The sequence below is a fragment of the Dromiciops gliroides genome, chromosome 3, assembly GCF_019393635.1.
Source record: "Dromiciops gliroides isolate mDroGli1 chromosome 3, mDroGli1.pri, whole genome shotgun sequence".
Taxonomy (NCBI): Eukaryota; Metazoa; Chordata; class Mammalia; order Microbiotheria; family Microbiotheriidae; genus Dromiciops; species Dromiciops gliroides.
In genome coordinates this window covers 633652722-633680137 of record NC_057863.1, presented here as the reverse complement: position 1 = coordinate 633680137, position 27416 = coordinate 633652722, and positions in this window count along the sequence as shown.

Here is a 27416-nt window from a genome sequence, read left to right as displayed (position 1 = left end):
CAGTGGAGGAAACTGAGACAGACAGAAATTAAATGACTTGTCCAAGATCACACAGCTAGTAAATGTCTAAAGTCAGATTTGAACTCAGATCTTCTTGACTCTAGGCCCAAGGTTCTATCCACTTCACCACTCAGCTGCTTATAGGAGGTTGGGCCTACATGATTTTAAAGATCCCTTTGCCTCTGTTGCTCTTTGATTCTATAAAGGAACAAACACTGAGCGTCTTTGGAGCCATCCTTTAAGGCCAGATTCCACCTCCTGTAATGCCTTTTTCTAGATCATCTCAGTTTGAAGGGGTCTCTTTATAACTATGTTATACTCGCCATTTACTTTCCACTGGTGCCTTTTCCACTGGGGCATATGGGGTGTTCAGGGAGGACTAACACCTCTCACATGAGGTCTCCCTGAGCCCTTTTAAGGGCCGCTTATCCACCTTTGGTGTCTACCTGGTACTCAGCACTCACCTTTGGCTCCAAAAAGCTGTAGCGTGTGCAACAACCATACTCAAGTAAAACCAATTGGGCATATGGGCTGAACCAGGGTGAAAGTAACTGATTGGCTTTGGACCCATCACTAAGTCAGAGGGATGTCTACCCCAAGTATGTGAAGACTTCCTTTGGTGGAATGGGCAGACAAGAACAATTTGATCCAATGGCCATGAAGGTGGCTGCACTTGGAGCTTAGTCAGACATGGAAAACACCAAGGTCATCTAATGCATGTGAGGCTATTGCCAATCACTTCAATGACTCTGGTGGCGGGGGCAGGGAGAGAGAGAGAGAGAGAGAGAGAGAGAGAGAGAGAGAGAGAGAGAGAGAGAGAGAGAGAGAGAGAGAGAGAGAATGAGAGAGAGAGAATGAGAGAGAGAATGAGAGAGAGAATGAGAGAGAGAGAATGAGAGAGAGAGAATAAGAGAGAGAATGAGAGAGAGAATAAGAGAGAGAGAATGAGAGAGAGAATGAGAGAGAGAGAATGAGAGAGAGAGAATGAGAGAGAGAGAATGAGAGAGAGAGAATGAGAGAGAGAGAGAGAATGAGAGAGAGAGAATGAGAGAGAGACTGTTCATTTTGTGCAACTCTACCTCACTTAAATCCATTTCATGACAAATCAAGACATCCCCTGTGATGCTGTTAGTCTTCTCTAAGCTACAATTCCCAGTTTCCTCAAAAGTTTCATAGTGGGGGCAGCTAGGTGGTGCAGTGGATAGAGCATTGGCCCTGGAGTCAGGAGTACCTGAGTTCAAATCTGACCTCAGACAGTTAGCACTTACTTACTAGCTGTGTGACCCTGGGCAAGTCACTTAATCCCAATTGCCTCACTAAAAAAAAAAAAAAAAACAAACAAAACCCCCCACCCCCCAAAAAAACCCAAAAAAGTTTCATAGTGAATGAGCTCAAGGCCTTTTACCATCCTGGTTGCTTTCCAGATATTCTCTGGAAGATGCTGATTGGTCTGGTTGGGGGAGCAAGGTAAGGTTGCTGAGGCTCCCAGTAATCCATTTTAACAAATGGGAGGTTCCACAGATCTTGTTAATATATGTACATGTGCAAATGGATGTGTATTATCACGTCAGAGGTGAGAGGGAGTTTAGGGATCCTCTAGCCCAGTGCTCTTCTTTTTTCCCCCCAAGGGAAAATTCATTAACTAGAAAAGTTAAGTGCCTTGTCCCAGGTTATACAATCAGTCTAATGCACTATAGTGCATACAGCAGGTGTTTAATAGATGTATGTTGAGTAAATGAATGACAGAGAGGGCAGGGTGAGGAGGCATGAGTGTGGAGCTTGGAGTCAGAATTGACCCGGGTTTGAACCTGACTCTGATACTCATTTTGATCCTCAGTTTCCTCATCTGTAAAAAGATGATGAAACTTGTAGTATCTATCTTATAGGAGGGAATTAAGATCAAACGAAGTAATGTATGTAAATGTTGGCTATTGTCCTTATAATTATGAATTCCAACACTGATGGGCAATCTTCTGCTTCTAAATGAGCCAACATTTTCTAATTCATTACAAGCTGCTTCAGCTCCATGATATGCCTAGGTCATGTTCTGCATATTTTGATTTCCATGTTAATATCAAAATAGATAGGTGCAGTGAATATAATGCTTGGCTTGGAGTCAGGAAGACTAATATTACTGAATTCCAATCTGGCCACACAAAACATTGCTAGCTGTGTGACCCCGGGCAAGTCACTGAACCCTGTCTGCCTCAGTTTCCTCATCTATAAAATGAGCTGGAGAAAAAAAAAAGGCAAACTATTCCAGTATATTTTCCAAGAAAACCCCAGATAGGGTCGTGAAGAGTCAGACATGACTGAAAAACAGCTCAACAACATAAAAATAGAGCCACCTTGTCTTTTCTACCTTCATAACACCTCTCATACATGTCCTTCTTTCTACTGACCCACTGACATAGGCTTTATCAGTTCATATCTTCGCTGTTGCAAAAGCCTTTGGATTGGGCTGATTACTTCAAGTCTCTCTCCACTCCAATACATCCTCTTCTCAACTGCTGAATTGAATTAAAACCCTGATTTCTTCAGCCTTAGGTCCTTTCGTTCCCTTCTCCTCCACATGAATTCATTGGCTCATAAACTTAGAACTGGAAGGGATCCTGGAGGCCATTAGTCCTGTCTCTCATAACTTCATACTGCAGTGATCTTTCTAAAGTATAGGTCTGTCACTTTCCTACTCAATAAATTGCAGTGGCTGCCTATTTCCCCTATATTTCATATCTATTTGATATCCTGAGACCAGTTAAGTGACTCAGTGGATAGAGTGCCAGGCTTGGAGTAAGGCACACTCATCTTCCTGAGTTCAAATGCAGCCTTAGACACTAGCTGTGTGACCCTGGGCAAGTCACTTAACCCTGTCTGATTCAGTTTCCTCATCTGTAAAGTGAGCCGGAGAAGGAAATGGCAAACCACTCCAGTATCTTTGCCAAGAGAATCTCAAATACGGTCATGAAGAGTCAGACAGACTGAAATGACTGAACAACAAAATCTCATATCTTAATCTTCTGTTTTTTCATTGTTTTTTACTTTCTACCCCTAGAACTTAAAGGAGTGTCTGGCAGATGCTAAGTGTTTGATATATGCTTATTGACTAAGTGACTGACCTTGGACAAATCTCTTAACATTTCTAAGTTTCCATTCTTGCATCTGTAAAATAAGAGGGAGTTAACAAGGTCCCCTTGGGTCTCTTCCAGCCCTAAAGCCATGATTATATGATCCTGGTAGGTACAAGCTGTGTGACATGGGGCAAGTCACTTAATTTCTCTGTGCCTGTTTCCTTATTGGTAAAATCAGTGTGTTGTACTCTAGAGAGGAATGGACTTTCCAGCTTTAAATATATGAACCTGTAACCCTGTGCACAGGATTGTATTGGCTAGTAGCCATCATGGTCTTGGCAGAAAGAGCCCTTGTCATATGTGAGCACTTCACAGGCTTTCCATAGAGAAATCTCCTAGGGATTTGCTCTTATCACAGTTCCTCAGCATACTCTAATGATGTGTTGTGGACTAAGTGAGCTGTACACAGTAAGAGACAACCTTGATGGTACATTAGACCTCAGTTTGGGAAGACTTGGCTTCAAACCTATTTCAGCTACTTACTGTGTAATCAAACCAACAATTGCTTAGAAAGTGCCTACTGTGTGCCACCCATTCTGCTAAGAACTGAAAATATAAAACGGGAAAGAGTCCTAGCCCTAAAGGAGAAACCAATCTAATGGGAGAGATGATATGAAAACAACTATGTACAAACAAGAAACATACAGAATAAATTGGAGATAATTTCAGAAAAAACCCACTAACATTAAAGATAAATGTTTCCTTTGAAGGTTTGATTTTAGCTGAGACTTGAAGGAATTCAGGCAAACAAGGTGATGGAGTTGAGGAGGGAGAGAATTCCAGGTATCAAGAACAGCCAGTGAAAATGTACAGAAGTAGGGAGATAGAATGTCTTGTTTGAGGAAGAGCAAGAAGGCCACCATCACTGAGTTGTTGGTTGTTATCCTTTGTGCTCGAAGAGGACCAAAATGACATCATTATGTTGGGGTCACAGTGTGTCTGACTGTGGCTGATCAGACTGGTATGATTTCAGAAGCCTCTACCACCGGTTCATTCAAAATTTTTGTAAGTGATTATGTGGCAAAACATTTGGTTCATTTTATTTGATCCCAGGGGATGCAATTAGGGCCAAAAGATAGGAGTTTAAAGAGGCAGGTAACTTTAGTCTTTTATCTATCTATCTATCTATCTATCTATCTATCTATCTATCTATCTATCTATCTATCTATCTATCTATCTATCTATCTATCTATCTATTTATTTATATTCTTAAATTTTTAAAAGTGAGGCAATTAGGGTTAAGTGACTTGCCCAGGGTCACACAGCTAACAAGTGTTAAGTGTCTGAGGCCGGATTTGAACTCAGGTACTCCTGACTCCAGGGCCGGTGTTCTATCCATTGCACCACCTAGCTGCCCACTTTAGGCTTTTTGTCAGAAAAAATTTTCATAAATTAGAGCTGTCCAAAAGCATAATGGGCTGTTTGTCAGAAGGTGGCTTTCCCCTAATGGGAGGTCTCCAAGCAAAGACTGAGTGGTTACTCTTCAGATGTATTTTAAATAGGGATTCTTTTTCAGGTATGACCTGAATTGGTTGGACTGTGAAGTCTTTTACAATCAGATGCCATCATTTCATCTCTTTCTCTGTATGTTTCTCTGTCTTTCTCATCTATCTAACCATCCATCCATCCATCCATCCATCCATCCATCCATCCATCCGTCCAACCATCTATCTGTTTTCATTATCATCTTCCCCATTATAATGCAAGTTCCTCGATAATAGAGATTATTTAATTCCTTGTTATATACTCAACACTTTACACAATGACTGACACATAGTGTGTGCTTAATAAATGCCTATTGATTAATTTGCAATTCTTTGAGTCAAAGACTGTGGAATATAAATTCCTTGAGAACAGAAATTGGTTCATTTTTGTCTTTTAGTGTCTTGCACAGTGCCTGACACGTTGTAGGTGCTTAATAAATGTTTTCTGAATTGAATGGAATTGATTAAGATTTGCATTGTTGGAGAGAGTCCTCCAGGTGGATGGTCTTCTCTGAATTTGCATTGTCTTCACAACTAGACTGTAAGTTTCTCATGGAAAGGGATAATTTTAGTGTAACTTTGTATCCTCAGCTCCCAGTATTAGGCCTGACCCCATAGAGGTTATTGAATAGAATGATTTTAGAATGAATGATTTTAGTGATGCAGTTTGGTTTTATTTGAATTGTAGTTGTCAGAACAGGATATTTCTTTCTTTTAAATGCCAAAATGAATAACACTGAGAAAAATATCCTTTATATATTAAGAGCTGAAGGAACTTATAAGTGGACATTTGTTCCTGGCTGAGTAGAGGTTGGAATATATAAAAATGGACCCTGGATCTTCCCTGTATCTCTGAAGATACTGACCCGGAGGGAAATGTGATATAGTGAGTTAACACCAGCCTTGCCTGAAATAACAAATGTTAACTCCCATTTAGCTTTTTTAACCTCTTGAGTCATATGCCTTGGCAGCTGAGAACGAGATAAAAATAAGATCTGGGAGGTGGCAGTTATGAAGAGTGGCAGAGCATTAGAGCAGGGAGGAGCTGTCCACAGCTGCAGTGCTGATACTTGGTGGAGTAGTGGCTGCCCAGTGATCAATGAGGGTTCCCATTGATTATCTTCATAGTCATGTGTTTTCCTCTATGCAAGGATGTTTTATTATCTGAGATGAGCCGGGGATAACTTCATCCCTGAACTTTCTTCCCATTGTATTGTGAACTGCACAATCATTTTTTTTTTTGAGAGTTGGAAGGGGACAACTAGGTAGCACCGTGGATAAGGCACCAACTCTGGAGTCAGGAGGACCTGAGTTCAAATTTGCCTTTAGACACTTGATACTTACTAGCTGTGTGACCCTGGGCAAGTCACTTAACCCTCATTGCCCTGCAAAAGAAAGAAAGAGAAAAGAAGAAGAGAGTTGGAAGGGACCTCAGTGGCCAACTTGTCAAATTCATACCTAAGAAAGAATCCCCATTATAACATAGTTGGAAAATAAAGTTGCATAAAAGGGAGAATCCAGCCTCTACTTGAAGATGTGCAAGGTAGGGGAACTCCTCATCTCTCAAGGTAGCTCATTCTACTTTGGGCCATTACTAATTATTAGAAAGCTTTCCTGACATCAAGCTGAAATCTGCTTCTTTTGCAACATCTAAGTTCAGAGGGCTATAGATTTAGATCTGTGAGGTTCCTTAGAAGCCATCTATTATAACTTCCTCACTGGACAGATGAAAAAAAACTTGTGCACATGGAGAGGAAGCGACTTACCCAAGGTCAGGTGGTAGATGACAGAGGTGGAATTTGAGGTCAGGTCCTCAGCCTCCAAATTCAATGCTTTTCCCCACTGCACCACAATGTCTCTTTGAACTAATTATCCTGGTTTATTCCTGGTTTATTAACCCAGGTAATCAAGTAGCCCAGGAGAGTTTAGAAGGCTGAGAAGAATCAAGGGAAAAGTTAATGGAGCTATAGAGCTCTGGGTTCTAATCCTACCCAGTTTCCTGCAAGTGCCCAGACCCATCTGCTTCAATTTCTATTAGATAAATGGAGATAATCACAGAGGACTCTTCTCACAAACAGGACAGGATAAGACTACAAATGCTGAAAAGCCCTTTGGAAATGCAAAATGCTATCCAAATATTTACTAAACATGTAAGTGGGAATAATAATAAAAATGACAAAATGATTTTAACAAGCTAGTAGAGAGAAGATAGCTAGAATGAGAGAAGGGAAAAGCACTCAAGTTGGAGTCACTGCTTTACAAAGAGACTAAAGTCCTTTCTAAATAGAGTCAAAATATCTGAAGGTGGGAGTAAGTATGGGGGGAAGGAAAGAACCTCAATTAACATATTCCTTCCAGGCTGGAAGGAGACTAGTACATGGTGTTAGATGGGCAGCTAGAAATTGGGATTAAAGGGAAAACTGAACGCTGTCACAAAGAATGATTGTAGCTAGGCATTTTAGTAGATAGGACATTGATGTAGGTTCAGATTTGACTCTGGACAGTTACTAGCTATGTGACTCTGAACAAATCACTTAAACTCTATTTGAATTTATTTTATCATCTGAAAATGGGAATAATTTTAGCACCTATATCTTGGGGTTATTGTAAACATAAAATGAGATAATGTTTATAAAGTGCTTTGCCAGCCTTGAAGCACTATATAAATGCTAACTATTGTTACAATGTTGGTACTAAGATACAAAGGATCTTAAATTTAGAGGATCCTATACAGGGTGTACTGGTAAATGTTTAATAACTTGCTCTCCAAAAAAAAATGAGAAAGTAAAGAGAAAAATCTATGCACAGCCCACTTTTTTTGTTTAGAATTTTATTTTCCAAATTACATGTAAAAGCAAATTTTGACATCAATTTTTTAAAACTTTGTGTTCCAACTTCTCTTCCTCCCTCCCTTCCCACCCCCACCCCAAGAACTCAAGCAATTCAATGTAAGTTGTACATGAGTAGTCATGGAAAACATCTCTACATTAGATAGATTGTGAGAGAAAACAGATAAGAAGACTTCCAGATTAAGTAGTTGTCCAAAAAATGTGTTCAGTCTATTTTCAGATACCATCAGTTCTTTCTCATGTAGATGTATTGCAATTTTCATAAGTCCTTCAGAGTTATATTGGATCATTGCCTTGCTGAAAATAACCATGTGCTTCCCAGCAGATCAATCTTACACTATTGCTGTTATTTTGTATACAGTGCATTTTTCTCTGCCTTCAGTTCATGTGGGTTTTTTCAAGTTTTTTTCTGATAGCATCTGTTCATCATAATTTTTATATAGTACCTTAAACTTGATAAAGAATTTTCTTCACAATAGCCCAGCAAAGTATGTACCATATGTTTTGTCATTGTAGTCAATCATAATAACTATTTCCCTCCATCCTATTCCCTTCCAATGATATTTACTCTATTTTCTATCTTATTTTGCCCTATTCCTCCTCAAAAGTGTTTTGCTACTGACTGTCCCCTCCCTGGCTCTACCCTCCTTTCATTCACCCTTCCCTCCTTATCCTCTTCTCCTACTTTTCTGTAGGGTTAAATAGATTACTCCTCCCAATTGGGTGTGTATGTTATTCCCTCCTTGAGCCCAGTCTGATGAGGTTAAAGTCTTTGAGCTGATTTTGTTTTCTTTAATTTTCCTTCCTCCCTACCTCCTCAACTCTCCCTATGAAATCAAGCAATTCAATATATGTCATACATAAGCTGTTATGCAGAACATCTTCACCTTCCTCGAAAGTGTAATAGCTCCCTCCCCCAAATTTCCCTTCCCTCCTTCCCCTCTTTTCCCACCCCCCTTATCTCCTTCCCCACCCACTTTTCCACAGGGAAAAATATATTACCGTACCCATTTGAGTATGTATGTTATTACCTCTTTGAGCCAATTCTGATGATAGTAAGGTTCACTCACTGTCCTTTTCCTTACCCTTCTTCCCCTCCCCATCATAAGCCTTTTCTGTTTCCTTCATTAGAGCTATCTCTCCCCATTCCACCTCTCCCCATTCCACCTCTCCCCTTCCCCTCCCCCAGTCTATTCATCCTACCCCTCAATGCTATTTTAAAGATGTCATCATGGGTTAACTAGGTGGCACAGTGGACAAAGCACCAGCCCTTGACCCAGGAGGCCCCGAGCCCAAATCTGGCCCCAGACATAAGACACCCAACCCTGTGTGCCCCACAAAGAACAAGGATAAACAAAAATGAATGCTTTACAGATGCCATCCCTTCATATTCAGTTCAGACCTGTGTCTTCTGTGTATTCCTTACTGAGAAAGTTCTTATGAGTTGGAAGTATTATCTTCTCATGTAAGAATATAAACAATTTAACCTTTTAATATCCTTCATGGTTTCTTTTTCCTGTTTACCTTTTTATACTTTTCCAGGGTCTTGTATTTGAAAGTCAAATTTTCTATTCAGTTCAGGTCTTTTCATCACAAATGCCTGAAAGTCCTCTTTTTCATTGAAATCCCATTTTTCCTCTGAATGATTATACTCAGTTTTGCTGGGTACGTGATTCTTGGCTATAGTCCCAGTTCCTTTGCCCTCTGGAATACCATATTCCATGCCTTCTGGTCCTTTAATGTAGATGATGCTGGACCTTGTTTTATCCTTATTGGAGCTCCACAGTATTTGAATTCCTTTTTTTCTAGCTGCTTGCAATATTTTCTCCTTGACCTGGGAGCTCTGGAATTTGATTCAATATTCCTGGAGGTTTTCCTTTTGGGATCTCTTTCAGGAGGTGATCGGTGGATTCTTTCAATTTCTATTTTACCTTCTGCTTCTAGAATATCAGGACAATTTTCCCTTACAATTTCATGGATGATGATGTCAAGGCTTTTATTTTCGTCCTGGTTTTCAGGTAGTCAAATGATTTTCAAATTATCTCTCCTGGATTTATTTTCCATGTTAGCTGTTTTTTCCAAGGAGATATTTCACATTGCCCTCTATTTTTTCATTCAATTGGATTTGCTTTACTGTGTCTTGATTTCTCATAAGGTCACTAGCTTCCATTTGTTCAATCTTAATTCTTAGGCAATTATTTACTTCAGACAGCTTTTTAATCTCCTTTCCGTTTGAATTTTCAAGCTGCTGACTTTTTTCTCATGTCTTTCCTGCATCTCTTCATTTCTCTTTCCATTCTTTCCTTGCCCTCTCTAAATCTTCCTTCTATCTCCCCTACTTTCTCTTCAAAGTCCCTTTTGAGAGCTTCCATGGCCTGAGACCGGTTCATATTTTTGTTGGAAGCTTTGGATGTAAGGGCCCTGAAGTTTTTATCTTCTTCTGAGGGTGCACCTTGATCTTCCTTGTTGCTGAAGAAACTTTCTATAGTTCTAAAGTTTCTTTTCTTGCTCATCTTGCTGTCTTTTACTTGACTTTTAACTCCCCATTGGGGGGGCCCTGCTTCTAGGCTACAATACTGTCCCCAGCTTCAGAGGGTCCCAGATGTTTTGGTTTGAGGGATGGCAGGTTTTTCTCTGCTTGACCTGTTCTCTGGTCCGAAGCTAACCTCAAGCCTACTTACTAAACAACCAACCAGCAAAGCTTTCTGTGGTGTGGTTCTTAACTTTGACAAGCCTGAACCCCTCCCCCACCTGGGCCTCCCGCCACTCAGGATTTCTTCCTGGTTCCCTGTGATGGAGGGATAGCTGAGGGAGGGACAGCTGAATTCCTCCCTAGGTCCTGCTAACACCCCTGCACTTCTCCCCTGGCCAGCCATTCAGCCCTGTCACCTGACCACAAACTCAGTTGCAGAATACACTGGTGCTGCAGTTGATTTGGAGGCTTGGGGGTTAAGTTTCTCTGGTGCAGTGTGCCTAGGCTCTCTGTCGGCACAATTGCAGGGTTGGACTTTACTGGTAGCTCAGCACGGCCCCCTTTAATCTCTATATGGCTGGAAAAAATCTCAGCCTATATTTTTGTGGGCTTCTCTACTCCAGGGGTTCTTTTAAAGTATATATCTTTTTTTTTTTGGCAGGGCAATGGGGGTAAGTGACTTGCCCAGGGTCACACAGCTAGTAAGTGTCAAGTTTCTGAGGCCAGGTTTGAATTCAGGTCCTCCTAAATCCAGGGCCGGTGCTTTATCCACTGCGTCACCTAGCTGCCCCTCCAGGGGTTCTTTTATTGCTGTTTTTGGGGTAATTGTATCAGGAGCTCTGTGCATTTAATGTCTTTCCTCCACCATCTTAGCTCCCCCCCCAACTTTTAAATTTAATCTGTCTTATCAACATTTTCTTCATCATTTTCTTAAGAGTAGAAACCAACAAACAATTTTTAGCCTTTACTGATTTCTGAGGTATAAGTACTCAACACTGAAAATTTAATAACAGGCTCCCTTAAGCCAATTTGATCTGTCTCCAACTCACCCCTGATCTTATATTTAAAGTTGATGGGACATAGGACATTGAGTTCAAGGGATTTTAACCCAGGTCCATAGCTCTTTCTATGTCTCTTAGGACCATAGATTTAGAAGTGGAAGGGTCCTTGGAGATCATCTATCCTTCCCTTCCATTTAAAGATGGAAAAACTGAGGACAGAGAGTTGGAATGACTTGCTTAACGTCATAAGACTGATTCCTGTTTTCTCCTGGTGTGCTCTCAGCTGAACCACTTGAGTAGTCCTATTGACTAAAGGAACCAGATATGATGAGAAAATCATTCTGTCTTGGCATTTGGACAGTTGTGTGCCAGGAAATAAAAAGAGCTGCCCACTTACTATGTAGGGCCAGTTGATAATATGGAACACCATCTAGAGGTCAGAACCTTGTTACAAGAGTACCATCACAGGGCTTGGGATTTAGAGCTAGAGGAGATCTGAGAAGGAAATTAAGGAAATTAAGGCCTAGAGAGGGAAAAGTCATATGGTTGGTGCTATTATTGTTCTTCATTTTTTAAGATGGCCAATGACATTGCAAAGCGAAGTCCTGACTTATGTGTGAGTTAGATTTGAATGAGGCAGAGTTGCACAAAGTCATTACTCTCTCTTCCACGGTCATTGCAGTTCATTGGGAAGACAAAAGTTAGGAAAACTGATGATAGCCCAGGATGTGGTAGATGATGTTGATGTTCAGTATCTGACTGTGCTCTAAGCACTATACAGTGCCTTCTTCAGCTGCCTGCATGGCCATTGGAACAAATTGTTGTCATCTGCCCATTCCACTGGGGAAGTGTTTACATGCTTGGTGTAAACATCTCCCTAACTCTCACCAACAGGGTTGATGGCTGTTGTTTACTCTTAATTTGCCTTAGCCTATCTATCAAAATCATTTTACTGGGGTATGGCTGCTGTGAATACTACAGCTTCTTGGAGCCACAGGTGAGATTTGGGTGACATGTAGTTAGTAAGAGGCAGAACTAGGTCTACTATAAACAAATTAAATTCTTTCCCTATAAAATCATGTTTTCACTTTTTAAAAATTTTGGAAATTCCATTTACCTCCCTCTTTTTTAATTTTGTGGGGCAATGAGGGTTGAATGACTTCCCCAAGGTCACACAGCTAGTAAGTGTCAAATGTCTGAGGCCGGATTTGATTCAGGTCCTCCTGAATCTAGGGCCAGTCCTTTATCCACTGTGCCACCTAGCTGCCCCCTCTTATTTTTGATTGTTAGCTAAAGATTTGGCAATTTTGTTAATCTTTTCAAAGCATTCAAATTCATTTTTCCTTTTGCATTTCTAATTCATATGTTTCTCCTGTAATTTCTGAAATTTCTTCCTTAGGATTTATTTACATTTGTTTATTTCCTTGGATCACACATTTAGAGCTAGAAGGATCCTTAGACATCATTGAGTCCCCCTATTCATTTTACAGATGGGGAAACTGAGTCTCAGAGAAGTGAAGTGATTTTTTCCCATGCCATATACCTGATAAGTGTCTGAGGCAGGATTCAAACACAATGCTTCCTGATTTTATGTCTAGCATTCTCTCCATTATACAACACTACCCACTATTTGTTGATTTTCTAATTTTAAAATTGCACATTCAGTTCATCAATCTTCGGTTTCTCTCTCTCTTTTTTTTTAATTTTGCTAATGTATGTTCCAGAGACCATTTTTCCTCAGAGGACTACTTTAGCTGCATCCCAGAAATGTTGAGTTATTGTCTCATCATTATCATTATCTTTCACATAGTTAATAATTGTTTCTATGATTTATTCTTTGATCCACTCATTATTCAGGATGTCATTATTAAGTCTCCATTTAGGTCTGTATCTTTTACTTCCATTCCTTGAGTTAACGACTACTTTCTCACATTAGCATAGGGGTTGTTAACCTTCCTTGTATCATAGACTCCACTGGCAATATGGAAAAACCCAAGGACCCCTTCTCAGAATAATGTTTTTAAATGCATGAAATAAACATATAGAGTTGCAAAGAAAACTATTGCATAGAAATGCAGTTATTAAAATTTTTTAAAAATAAGTTTGTGGACCCTCATTGAAGAACTTCTTCATAACATTCTGTGAAGGATGAGTTGAGTATCTTTGCTTATTTCCATGTGTTGGAATTTAAATCATTTTTCTAACTCTGATTTTTTAAATAATACATGCAAAGAAGGTTATTGATCTCCATCTCTTAGGCATGATTAGAAAACTCACCTAGAAAATCCTATCTGGAGCATAACTTGGACATATATGTTTGATCATTCTGAAGAAGGGATCTGGGGGCTAAGTTACACTCAACTCTCCATGTGTCTCCTTTGGGTGGGGGCGGGGGAGGAGAGGCTGAGGAAAGCTTTCTAGCATGCAGGCTAATTACTGCTTAAGAACAGCAGTGAAGGTTCCGTGATATTGGGACATCACAGCTTCAAACGGGCACACACACTCCAAAGAAACCCCTCATTAGCAGTGACAACAATTAAAACAAGGTGGATGTAGGAACTGTACAATCATAATCCATTAATCCCTCATGCAGCCCAACAAATTACAGGGTTCTTCTGCCCTTGGCTGACTGCCGTGACATCAGCGAATGAAAACCTCCTATTAGCTCCAAAGATGACGTCATGAGTGGAATGTCTCCAGTACAGGCCCAGAGGCACTTAACTGGAATTTTTATCTCCCCCAAATCATTATTCAGATCCAAGACACTTCTGTGTAGGTGTAGGACTGGGGTCTTATGAATCCTTCTGAGTGGTTTGTGGTCTCCTGAACTATATACAGAAATTAATAAAGGAAGCCTAATTTGGAACTGCAGGGAGGGCTAGGTGCAGATTTTTCCCTTTGCAGTGTTTTGGGTTCATGAGGGATAACCTTAAAGAGAAGGTTGGTGTCTTCCATGGCAAGTCAACTCAGAGAAGTGGACTAGCAGTATCACAGGAAGCATTGGTTTACAATTAAGGAATGGCTTTCCTTAAGGAGAAAGGGATGTTAGGCTCTGGAATGGGCTACCAATGTGTAAGAGGTAAGAAAATGACAACTGAACCTTTTCCTCTTCTTTCAAGAGGTGGGGAACTACAAGAAAAGACTCCCAAATATAATGTTGGATTTTGTTGATGTGTTTGTTATTTTTTTGGACTGAATTTTTCCCCATTTCTTTTTAAATTTTTTTGTTTTAAGAGATGGTTGTCTAGGTGCTGCGGGTTGTCAGGGTGGAGGAGACATATTAGAAAATGAAGGGGATATAAAAATAGATCAATGAAATTATGATAATAATTGATGACACTTATGTATATTATCTTATTTGATTGTTACAATGCTCCTGTCTGATAGGTACTATTATAAGTATTATGGCCCCACTCCACTGATGAGAAAATTCAGACTCCTAGAAGTCAAATGACTTGTCCAAAGTCAGTGTCAAAGTAAATGGCAGAAGCTAGATTTGAACCCAGGAAGTTAGATTGCTTAATGGACAGAGTACTGGGCCTGGAGTCAGGAGGACTTATCTTCATGAGTTCAAATCTAGCCTCAGACAATTACTAGCTATGTGACCCTGAGCAAGTCATTTAACCCTGTTTGCCTCAGTTTCCTCATCTGTCAAATGAGCTAGAGAAGGGAATGGCAAACCATATCCAGTATCATGACCTGAATGGGGTAATGAAGAGTTGCACACATAGTTCATTGAGGCTTAATGAGGTAATGGCATAGATATTATTAGTGAGTGACATTCTAGTCCTGCTCAGAGGCAAGGGGTTGGGCTACTTGACTGGATTTCTGGGTTGCTTTGTTCTACTTGGCACCAAGCTTTGGCCATTGGAGGAGGCTGGTTATTCTAATGCATAAGACAGAATACTTGACCATCTGCAGAGAAAAGCTCACCTTTAATGCCTGATGAGGAAAAGAAACATGAAAGAAACATCCTCATGCCTTGGCAAGGTCTGGGCTTTACCTATCTTCTGCTGGAAGAAATGCAACTTCTGAGTTGAAAGGGCTTCTTAGATGCAAGGGGGTGATTTTACCATGGAGGAAGATAAGCAGGCTCTCCGTAGAGAGAAGGATCTGCCAGATGGTGGCTAATTGTGTGCAGAGAAAAGGAGAACTCATGAACTCAGAATAGGCAGGGATCATCTAGTTTAAACTGAACCTAAGTAGAAACTCCTTCTAGAGCATTCTCAATGAAGTCGTCTACTTCCCAAAGTAGCCCATTGTACTTTGGGCTCTCTCTAGTCATTAGGAAGTTTTTCTTGACATTAAGACTTTTTAGGAGCATCTAGTTATTCTTCTTTCTGCCCTGTAAGTTTGAACAGAATAATCATCATACATCTTCTATAGGAATGTCCTACAAATAATTGTAGGAATCTACTAAGTCCCTGTCCAAATCTTCTCTTCCTTAGGCTAAATACACATAATTTCCTTTATTGTTATTATTATTATTTTGGTGGGGCAATGAGGGTTAAGTGACTTGCCCAATCAGTCAGTGAGGGACAGCTAGATGGTACAGTGGATAGAGCACCAGTCCTGGATTCAGGAGTACCTGAGTTCAAATCCAGCCTCAGACACTTGACACTTACTAGCTGTGTGACCCTGGGCAAGTCACTTAACCCCCATTGCCCTGCAAAAAGGAAAAAAAAGGGAATAATGGTTCTGTTACATTACACCTGGGTGATCATGGGAAACTCACTTAACTTCTCTCAGTCTAAATTTTGCATCTGAGAAAAGAGGTAGTCAGACTCAATGATTTCAAAGATTCCTTTCAGCTCTAAATCTAATATTTGTAATGAGGCAAGTGTAGACTTGATGTCCACCCCCCCCCCCATCCCAAAACAACTTCCTGATAGCTAGAGCTATTGCTAAGTGAATAGACTGCTTGGGAACGTGCTGGGTTCTTGATCCCTGGAGGTCCTCAAGAAGAAGTTAAACAACCACTGGTGGGGTGTGTTATAGTGGGGATTCCTTCCTGAATGAGTTAGACTAGATGACTACTGATGCCCCATTCAACTTTTTAAATTATGTGATTCTATGATCTTATGACCAGATCTCTAATCTTGATGTTGTCATTTGAGTGGTATGTAACCTTAGGCACATCATTTCAATTGTCTGGGCCTGAGTCTCATCATTTATAAAAATGGGGGTGGGGGTGCTGGGTTAGATGACCTATAAACTCCTTTCTAGTGCTAAGCCTTTGATCCTTTGCTCCTGCAATTTATTTCCCTTTCTGGTAGTAAAGTGGAGATTGATCATTCAGACTGCTTAATAATGAGTAAGATGCCATTGTCCCCACTCTGAGGGGTGGGGGCTGACCCATCTCCTCCTGGACTCAGTGAATAGATGACTGCATTTAGTATTGCATCACTGGCCTCCTCTTGGCACCACATCCACTTGTATTTTTGTGCAAAGAGCTCTCTGTCTGTCTGTCTCTCTCTCTTGGAGTTGGAATCCAGTAGTTTTATTCATCAAAGCTACTTACATTTGTCAGCGTTTTGGGGGGATGGGTAGCACTTCATGATCTTAAGAGTTTTGTCATGATTAATAGCAGCAATGCAAAAATAATACCTCCTACTTCATTCTTTCGTTCATGAAATATTTATTAAGCACCTAGTATCTTTCTGACACATAAAAAAAGATTATGGTGAATCCCCTTGATTGTGAATCACAGGGATTCACCAATGGGACTTGAGAGCTGGAAAGGAACTTATTGACCATCTAGTTCACCTTATACATGAAGAGACTCTTCACAATAACATCTCAAAAAATTGTCATTCAGTGTCTTCTTGAAGCCTCCAAAGAATAGGAAACCACCAACCTTCCAGTTCCTCATTCCTAATTGGTAGGAAGATGATCATGGTGAAGATGATCATGGTGATGAAGATGATGGTGACAGTATGATATTGATGATAGGTGGCTAGGAGCTGACTTTGGAATCAGGAAGACCTAGGTTCAAGTCTTTTCTCTGATATATACAGCCTATATAACATTGAAAGAGACACTTCTCTCAGTGCTTCAGCCAAGTTTCTAAGATTGTAAGTTAATTAATGGACAGCTGCCAATCTCCCCTTGTGGAGTTTCCTTAATGGATACTCCAGACACTAATGTGAATACTTTTCTCTCCCCAATAATAAAAACAATGACTGATATTTACACAGTTCCTTAAAGTTCTTAAGGCACTGTGCCCCATTATCTTATTTGATTCTACAACTATTCCGTGATGGTGGCTGTATGGTACAGTAGAAAGAGCCCTGGCCCTGAAATCATTGTGTGGTAAAAAAAAAATGAAAGGTTTTTAACAGTCAGGATAACTGAAAGACGCCAGTTTTTTGAAGGACCACCCTTTCAGGGAGGAGACCAACAGCATGAGCTACGCACGCCAGTGCGCCTGCTGCGCACGTCAGACTGCCTGCTACGCACTCGACTTCCGGGGTGCGAGCTGAAAAGGCAAGGAGAGAACGGAAGTGGAGCTTTTTCCTGCTCTCCTGGTCTCCTGACTGCGCTGCACAGACGGTCTCTCTCTCTCCAAAGGTGGCCTTCGGTTTTGGTGAGTTTTTATAAGGAATATAGACTAAGCTTAGACTTAAGACGATTTGTATTGTGTTTCTACTTTCCTATCCTTCTAATAAACATCACCTTGTGACTACCATAACAATAAAAGGTCTATCTAGAAAACCAAAAGCTTCTTCCATTTACTAGTCTGGGAGATAAATCTTATAAGGGAAAGGTTAAGTAGGGGAGATTTATGATCTAATATCCAATTTTAAATCTCACAATGGGATCTGGGTTAAAATCCTGCCTTCAGTTCTTATTATGTGTGTGGCCTTGGGAGGACATTGAATCTCCCAGGATGTCAGTTTTCTTATCTGTGAAAGGAGGAGGTTGTGATAGAGGCAGCTAAGTAAAGTGAGTAGAGATAGACTGGATAGAATACTTGGCCTGGAACTAGTTCAAATCCATTTACACCAGTTCCATATTACCTCTGTGATCCTGGATAAGTCACTTAACTTCTTTTTTGTTTGTTTGTTTGTTTTTGTGGGGCAATGAGAGTTAAGTGACTTGCCCAGGGTCACACAGATAGTAAGTGTCAAGTGTCTGAGGCTGGATTTGAACTCAGTTACTTCTGAATCCAAAGCTGGTGCTTTATCCACTTTGCCACCTAGCTACCCCCAAATTACTTAACTTCCATAGAGAAGTTAATGAATTGGAGAAATAAATGGTAAAACACTCCAGTATCTTTGCCAAGAAAACCCCAAGGATGATACTGGTGTGATATTGTTACAGGGTCCCAAATTAAAATCGAATAGTTATGTACTTACCTTTTGGGGTTATTGTAGTGCTAAAATGATATAATGTTTATAAAGTGTTTTGAAAATCTTAATTTGTTTTTCGGTTATTTTTTTAGTTGTTTCTGATTTTTCCTGATCCCATTTAGGATTTTCTTGGCAAAGATATTGCAGTGATTTGTCATTTCCTTTTCTAGATCATTTTACAGATGAGGAAACTGAGGCAAGTGGGACTAAGTGACTTGCCCAGAGTAACACAGCTAGTAAATGTCTGAAGTGAGATTTGAACTCATGAAGATGAGTCTAACTGAATTTCCTGGTGGACTTTAAGCATCTTGTGGGCAGGGACTCTTTCATTTTTGCTTTTGTAGCCCCCAACATGCTACCAGGTATGGAGTAACTATTTAATAAATGTATATTGATTGATTGATAGTTATCTGGTGAGATTATAAGGCAGTGCTCTGTAAAACCAAAAGTGTTTATTGGGGATAGTGTAGAGTGCTACGCTTGGAATAAGGAGGACCCAGATTTAGAGCCCTCTTCTGATACCAATTCTGGGACCATGGGTGAGTTGCTTATCCTCTCCTCTCTACACCTCAGTTTTCTCACCTGTTAAATGAGGGAAATATCCATAATGGGATCATAGCTATAGCACTAACAAGGATCTCAGAAGCCCTTATATAAGAATAAGAATTAGAATAACAACAATAATAATAATAATTAGCACTTATATAGAGCTTTAAGATTTTCACTGGGGCAGTTAGGTAGCGCAGTGGATAGAGTGCTAGCCCTGGATTCAGGAGGACCTGAGTTCAAATTAGGCCTCAGACACTTAAAACTTCCTAGCTGTATGATCCTGGGGCAAGTTACTTAACCCTCATTCCCACCCCCCCCCCAAATGATTCTATGGCATATTGTTTGAACAATCCTGGAGGTTTTAGTTAACTTTCAATTAAATTCAAATTTTAATAAGCACTTTCTGTGTGTAAGGTAGATGTGGTAGTGGTCATAGAATCACAGAATATAAAATATGTAGAATACAGTTGTATAAATGATGGGGATAGAGTCAGGAAGATGTGGGCTCAATTTTACCAGTATGTTTATCAACTGTGTTTCTGGGCAACTCTCTAGGATTTACCTCCCAAACCATTGCCCACATCCTTTGTGATAGAAAAAGTGGCTCATCACAGTGAGGCGATCCCAGATGTTTCATATATATATATATATATATGGGTATGTGCAAGTGCTGAGGGTTACAAAGGCAAAAAAGGAAAAGATCTGTTCTGCAAGAGCTTACATTTTACTGGGGTATAAAACATGTAAGGCAGTTAGATGACTCGGTAGATAGAGTGCTGGGCCTGGAGTTAGGAACACCTGATTTCAAATTCAGACTCAGAAACATAACTATATCTGTGACTCTGAACAAATCACTTAACCTCTGTTTGCCTTAATCCATTGCAGAAGTAAATGGCAAACCATTCCTGTATCTTTGTCAAGAAAACCCCATGGACAATATGGCAATATTGTCCATGGGGTCCCAAAGTGTCAGACACAACTAAATGACTGGACAATAACAACAGCATCTAAGCAAGTAAGTAAATAAATGATCATTTGAGGAAAGAAAAAGAAAGTTAAATGCTGGAAGGTTGGAGAAGACTTCATTTAAGTGGTGGCTTTTTGCACAGAGGTTTTAATAACAATAACAATAAATAATATTAGCATTTGTAAATACTATAAAGTTTGGAAAGTAGTTGAGATATGTTACCTCATTTGATCCTTACCACCCCTCTGTGAATTACCTATGCTTTTTATTATCATCATTTTACAGGGAAGATAGCTTATCGGCAAAGATGAAAGAAGTTTAAGTGACTTTCCCAGGCCCACACAAATCATAAGTGTCTGAGACAGGATTCAAATTTAGATCTTCCTAACTTGAAGTCCCAAGCTTTATCCACTTTGTCACCCAGGTGATAAGTAGACTGAGGAGGGGAGACAGTGCATTCCAGGTGTCTAGCACTGAGGAAGGTACAGTGGTACCAAAGCAAAAGTGAGCATTTGAAATTAAAGGTCCTGGATTGAATCCCAGTTCTGACCTCAGTGTGGACTTGGCCAAGTCTTCATTTTTCCACACCAAATGAGATAATATGTGTAAAGTGCTTATCACAGAGACTAGAACAAAGTAGGTGCTTAATAAATGCTTAGTCCCTTCCCTTTTCTTCAATCAGCATTTTTTTATTGAAATATGAGCTTCACAAGGTCACATAATCATAGATGCAGAGTTGGAGGACATTTACTAAGCGCCCCCCCCCAGTTTTACATCAGAAGAAATTGAGTTCTGAGAAGGTTATTGAATCTCAGCCGTATGTCCCTAGGACATTGAGGATGTTAAAACATCATTTACAAGTCCTTAAGCGGTCTAATTACTGAAACTAACTTGCTACACAATTTGAGGTCTGGGGAGAGTTCTTACTTCACCTTGCTTTGCTCTACTTCCCCAGCAATGACCAGGCTTCTGGGGTTTCTATCTTCCCCTTTACCACCTTCTCTCAAACAAGGCACAAAAATTCCTAGTTATGGCTCTGCTCCCATAGGCTTATATCATTCACTCTCCTTTCTGCTATCTGGGGTGATATGGAACAGTCAAGAAATCATTCAGTCAGTCAACAAACATCTACCAAGCATTAACTATATGTCGGCCATTATGCTGAGCATTGGGGATTGAAAGGCGACAAAAGTCCCTGCCCTCAAGGAACTTACATTCTAATGGGGGAGACAACATGTAAATAATCTGTTATAAACAGCATATATAAGATGTCTCAAAAGTCTTAGTGCAAATTTTAGTTTTAATACCTTGAAGCTTAAGATGGCAGTAAGACTTTTGGGATACCCTGTATTTAGAATCAAAGGAAGGTCACCTGAAAGAGAAAGGTACTAGTAGCTAAGGGGACAAGGAAAGATCTCTGGTAGAAGGAAATATTTCAGCTGAGTCTTGAAGGTATAAGGCGCTAAAATTCTAGCTAGTCTGCCTAAAATATCTAATGATAGCAAGAGTTTAGACTTTTAAGCATTTATTAAGGAGAATAAGAATTTGGTGAAGAGAGAGAAAAAGAGGCCTAGATATCCTTTCCAATTAAGCTAATTCAAAGGAATGCAGGGTTTTAAAAACTCACCACACCTGGAATATCTGCTAGTTTTTCCACATCACCAAGAAGACCCAGGAGCCAGCAGGCACTCGAGAGTGTTCTGGAAGAGGCTCTCCTCCCCTCAGAGAGTGTTCAGTCTTCCTCCCCCAAAAGGGGAGGTCCTTCAAAACTGCCTATGGAGAGTTTTCCTTCTGCCCTCAGTAGCATGCATAACTTTAAGGTGGGTCAGGTGTGGCCCCTCCCAAATGAGTCAGCTAAATTCCAATAATTTTTACCACAAATAATTTTTACCACAAAGGAAACCAAGGAAATGAAGAGGTGAGGATAGAAATTATTCCAAGCATGGGGAGGTCAATCTGCCAAGTTAGGACCTAGGAGGTCATAGTCTAGAAATAGCAAGTAGGATGGATGGGGGAAGGGAACAACCATTTATTAAACACACACTATGTGCCAGACACTTTGCTAAATGTTTTATAAATACCTCATTTAATGTTCATAACAACCACTGTGAGGTAGGTGCTATTTTTATCCCCATTTAACACTTGAGAAAACTGAGGTAAGCAGAGGTCAAGTGACTTGCCCAAGGTTACTCAGCCAGTAAATGTCTGAGACTGGATTTAACTCAGATTGTCATGACTCTAGGTCCAGTGCTCTATGCACTTCCACATCTAGCTGCCTCAGAATAGGATAATGTAGCCAGATTGTTGAATACATGGGGAGTATAGGTGTAAGAAATAGAAATAGAAAGGGACTAGGTTATAAAGGTATTTAAATGCCTATCAGAATATTTTATATGTGATCCTGGAGGTAATAGGAAGCTATTGGAGTTTATTGAGTGGGGGTGGGGTAACATGGTCAGACCACTGCTTTAGGAAAATCACTGGCAGTTGAGTGAAGGATGATTTAGAGAGGGTCTTGTGGCAGGGAAACTGATTAGAAGGAAGGCTATTGTCTTAATCTAGGCAAGAGGTGATGACTATGGAGTGGGCTCTGCATTGTTGGGGTTAAGGTAGTCTAAAAAGTCAGATAGTACATTGAACTGGGTTCCCTTTATTGGGAAGAGAATAATCATTTATATAGTGTCTACTATGTGTCAGGCTTTCTGCTAAGCATTTTTACAAATATTATCTCATTTGATCTTCACAACAACCCTGAGACATAGATGCTATTATCACCCCCATTTTACAGTCGAGGAAATTGAGGCAAACTGTGGTTAAGTGATTTCCCTAGTCTCACACAGCTAGTAAGTGTCTGAGGTTGGATTTGAACTCAGGACTTTTTGACTACAGGTTGGCCGTTCTACCCACTGAACCACCACCTGCCTTTAGTGGCAGACCAAGTTAAGGTTGGGGTTTGAGAAGGAGTCTTAAACTTCAGCTTATCAGGGTTAGATTCCCCCGAGTAGTATCCACCTCTGAAATATTATTATGGCTATGGACTTTAGGAAACCATAATTCCCCCCCCCCAAAAAAAAAAAAAGAAAACCACAGCACCTCAGTGATGGAAGCAGCTCCCATTCATTTTGCAGGAAGAATCTGGATTCCTGACACATGTATCAAGGGCACATTTTACAAGGAAAAGAAAGCTTTGAGCAAAAACCTAATTTGTTTAAAACAACTTGTGGATTTATGAGAGATGTGATTTTGACTAATGAGTACAAACTTTATACGAACAGAAGTGTTAAATTATGGATGAGCTAATTATGTGAGTGCATCCTATTTGTACTGCTAAAGATGTCTGTCTGCACTCGCTAGCTACTCAGCTTCCCACCCAGACTCCTGCCACCCAGTTCGTATTATTAATGAAATTCTGTTGCTGTTCCATTTTGTACAAATGACCTATTAATTCTGTGCATCCATAGCAAGTAATGATTTGGGTGTGACACGGGGGCCCTCTCTATATATAACCAGGGGGAGGGGGGGATGCACAGGGGGTGTCCATCAGAGCTCATATCTGCACATTGCTGTAGTTAATCAAAGTCCATTATCCTTTTAGGGTTGGCAGTAATCTTGCTTCTGTCCATCCGAATGTATGTCATTCCCACAGCTCATTAGGCTAAAACCATACTCCTGTGTGTGTGTGTGTGTGTGTGTGTGTACACACACACACACAAGAATTCCTAGTTGTTTCTCCTCTGGAGCTAGGATGAATGAGGAAGCCTGAAATGCAGATTTTTAGAATCAAAATAATTGGATTAAACCTTGATTTCCCAAAGAGCATAAATGAAAAGGAATTTCCTTCCCCCCACCCCATTCTTTGCAGAGGGGAAAAGACTATGGGTGGAGAACATCGCATATAATGTTAGATATTTTATATTTTGTTTAATTTGGTTTTATTTTTCATTTCTTTTTTTGTTATTATAAGGGATGGCTCTCTAGGAGGGGAGGGGAGGTATATATAGGGAAATGTTTTTTTTTAAATATCAACAAAAATGTATAGTTACAAGAAAAATGTTTGGGTTAGTAAAAATAGTCAACATAATGTACTTGAAGGTTTGTAAATCAGTTTACATACTGTGTATAATTTGACTCAAACCTGAATTCAGATGCTTGCTAATTGTGTGACCCTGGGTAAGTAATATGTCTTCCCTGTGCCTCAATTTCCTTACCTATGAAATATTGGTGTTTAGTCACTTTTCAGTTTTGTCCAACTCTTTGTGACCACTTTTGGGGCTTTCTTGGCAAATAAAAAAGGGTTCCCATTTTCTTTTCCAGCTCATTTGACAGATAGGCAAACTGAGGCAAACGGGATAAGGTGACTTGCACAGGGTCACACAGCTAAGTATCTGAGGCTGGATTTGAACTCAGGTCCTCCTGATTCCAAAGCCAGCTCCCTATCCATTGCACCACTTAGCTGCCCAGAGCTATAAAATGAGGGGGTTGGAATTGATGGCCTCCAATGTCACTCCATCTCTAAATCTATGAATCCACATCCCCACAGTGAGGTAGCTATAGTATTGTTATCAACATTTATGGATTAGGAAACCAACTGATGATCAGTCTTTTAAAAATTTTTTTTATTTTTTTGGTGAGGCAATTGGGGTATAGTGACTTGCTCAGGGTCACACAGCTAGTAAGTGTTAAGTGTCTGAGGCCGGATTTGAACTTAGGTCCTCCTGAATCCAGGGCCAGTGCTTTATCCACTGTGCCATCTAGCTGCCCCGATGACTAGTCTTATAGTCAATTGGTCACAGTCATGTAGCTAATAAGGATTGGAGACTGAATTTGAACCCAGATTTCATCTGACTTCAAGTCTAGCATAACACTAGAAATCATCTCTAGATTTTCCCTTGTTTTCAGGCATGGACAAACCTCACTTGCCTATCAATGATTTGTTTACCTCAGTTTCCTCAACTGTGAAATGAAGACAATAATAGCACTTACCTCCCAGAGTTTTTATGAAAATTGAATGAGATAGTATTTGTAAAGTGCTTAGCACAGTGCTGGGCTCACAGTAGGTGTCTAATAAATGCTTATTTCCTTCCTTCTGGATGAGTGGTGTGGTATAAAGAGTGCTGGCTTGAGAATCACAAGACTTGGGTTCTGATTTAATTTCCTTATTTCACAGATAGGGGAAATCAAAGGCCAGAGGGGGAACTGACTTGCCCCAAAGTAACAAAGTGATGTAGTGACAGAAGCCTCCTTGCTGCTCCCTGTATATGATATTTCATCTCTCTTCTTTCTGCCTTTGACTAATTTGAGCCCTGTGCCTGTAATCCTCACCTCTGCTTCTTAGAATACCTAGCTTCCTTCAGGGGCTACCATCTACATAAGGTCTTTCCTCATTACCTTCCTTCCCCCATGTTATTTTGCATTTAATAATGATAATAACTAGCATTTATTTAGCTTTTTAAGGTTTGCAAAGTACTTTACATGTGTTATCCTATTTGATCCTCAAAACAACCCTGCAAGGTAGCTGCTATTGTTATTCCCAAATTACAGATGAGCAAACTGAGGCTGAGAACATTTAAATCACTTGTCCAGGGTTGCATTAGTATATATAGTTAAGTGTCTGAGGTGGGATTTGAACTCAGGTCTTCCTGGTTCCAAGTCAAGTGCTCTATCCATTCTGCCACATAGTTCCCTCTTTTTAATTTTTAAAAAAATTTCTTATGTATGAACATAATTGTATCCCCATGGAATATAAGTCCTTTGATGGTGGGGACAGTTTCTTTTTTGTCTTTGCATCCCCAGTGCCTAGGAGACGGCATGGCACATAGTAGGTACTTAATATGTTTTTGTTGAATGAATGAGAAAAAATTAGTTATTCCAACTCCTGTGTATTTATATATGTATGCGTAGATGTGTGCATAAATACATACATATACGTGTATAAAGATGTCTATCTCTCTATCTTTATCAGCTAGGTGGTAGAGTGGATACAGTACTAGCCCTAGAGTCATGAAGACCTGTATTCAAATCCCACCTCAGACACTTACTAGCTGTGTGACCCTGGGCAAGTCACTTTCCTATAGTCTGCCCCAGTCCCTTATCTGTAAAACGTAGACACAATGGAAAAGGAAAAGGCAAACTACTCCAGTATCTTTGCCCAAAAGTCTATGGGGTCACATAGAGTCAGACATGGCTGAACAACAACATATCCATAAATTTTTTTGAGATCTATATTTCTCTATTTGTCCAGGATGCAAATACAACAACTACTCCCCAGCCTAATTCCACTGCTGATTAGCATGGAAACTTTAACCTACTTTGTTTTATATCTGGCCCAGTTTACCTCTCCTTGGGCAGCCTAATGGTTCCCTGTCCCCAGGGGTTCACCATATTGGTGCCAGATTAGTACAGACACGTGATGGCTTAACCCTACCAGACTCAGTCTTCCCATTAGCAGTGACTATAGGAGTATGCAGTCTTTTTTGGCTGTCCAAATACTTTCAAGCCCCCATTTTGTCTCCCTTAGAATATAAGCTTCTTATACACAGTGATCAACTCATTTATATGCGTGTTTTTAGTGCCTAGTAGAGTACCTGGCACATAGTAGGCATTTCATAAATGCTTGTTAGTTGAATGATTTACCATAGGCAAAGTCTTTCTATGACTTTGAGCATCAATTTCTTGCTTTTAAAATGAAAATAATACTTGAAATCCCTTCCCTGAAAGGTAGTTTTGAAGAAAGTATTTTGTAATCCTTAAACTGATCTAGAAATTGGAGGTATTAGCCTTCTCTTTAGGAAGTCTTTCCTTTCCTTTATGACTATAAGGTTCAATAATAATCGACCCTGAATTGGAAAATCTTGGTTGGAAGGCAAGGTTGGCTTACTCTGCTTTTGTCTCCATTCCTCACCTCAATGTCAAGATATATTTGTCTAACTCTACAAACACAATCAAGATGAAAGGCTCCATAAAACTGTCAACATCAATTTGGAATCTCATAATGGGAGGTAAGAGCACTATGCTAAAGAATGTTAATATGGAGACAGAAATGAGGTAGTCACCCCTAACTCCCTCTAGACTTATTTACTGTAGGGGACTAAAAGGAAGATACTACTTTTAACAAACCTTTTCATCAGGAAGACAATTTTGACCTTTGGAATCTGAGACATCAGATCTGGGTTCTAATTCTGACTCCCTGACTCTGCCATTTACTGTTAGGCAGCTTACAGTGTAGTGAAAAGAACATTGCCTTTGGTGCAAGAAGATCTGAGTTCAAATGGTGGTTCTGTTTATTACTATCTCTTTGTGGGAAAGTAATTTATTCTCTCTGAGCCTTGATTTACCTATCTGTAAAATGAGAAGATTGAATGAGAGAACATAGGCTAGGAGAAAAAACACTGGAATTGGGGGTCAGAACATCTGGGTATGAATCTTATCTTAATAACAATGGCTATAACTTATAGCAATCTTTAAGGTTTGCAATGTGCTTTATATATGTTTATCTCATTTTGTCCTTACAACAACCCTGGGAGGTAGGTACTATTATTATTACCATTTCACATATGAGGAAACTGAGGTAAAAGGAAGTTAAGTCATTTGCCTGGTATCATACAGCTAGTAAA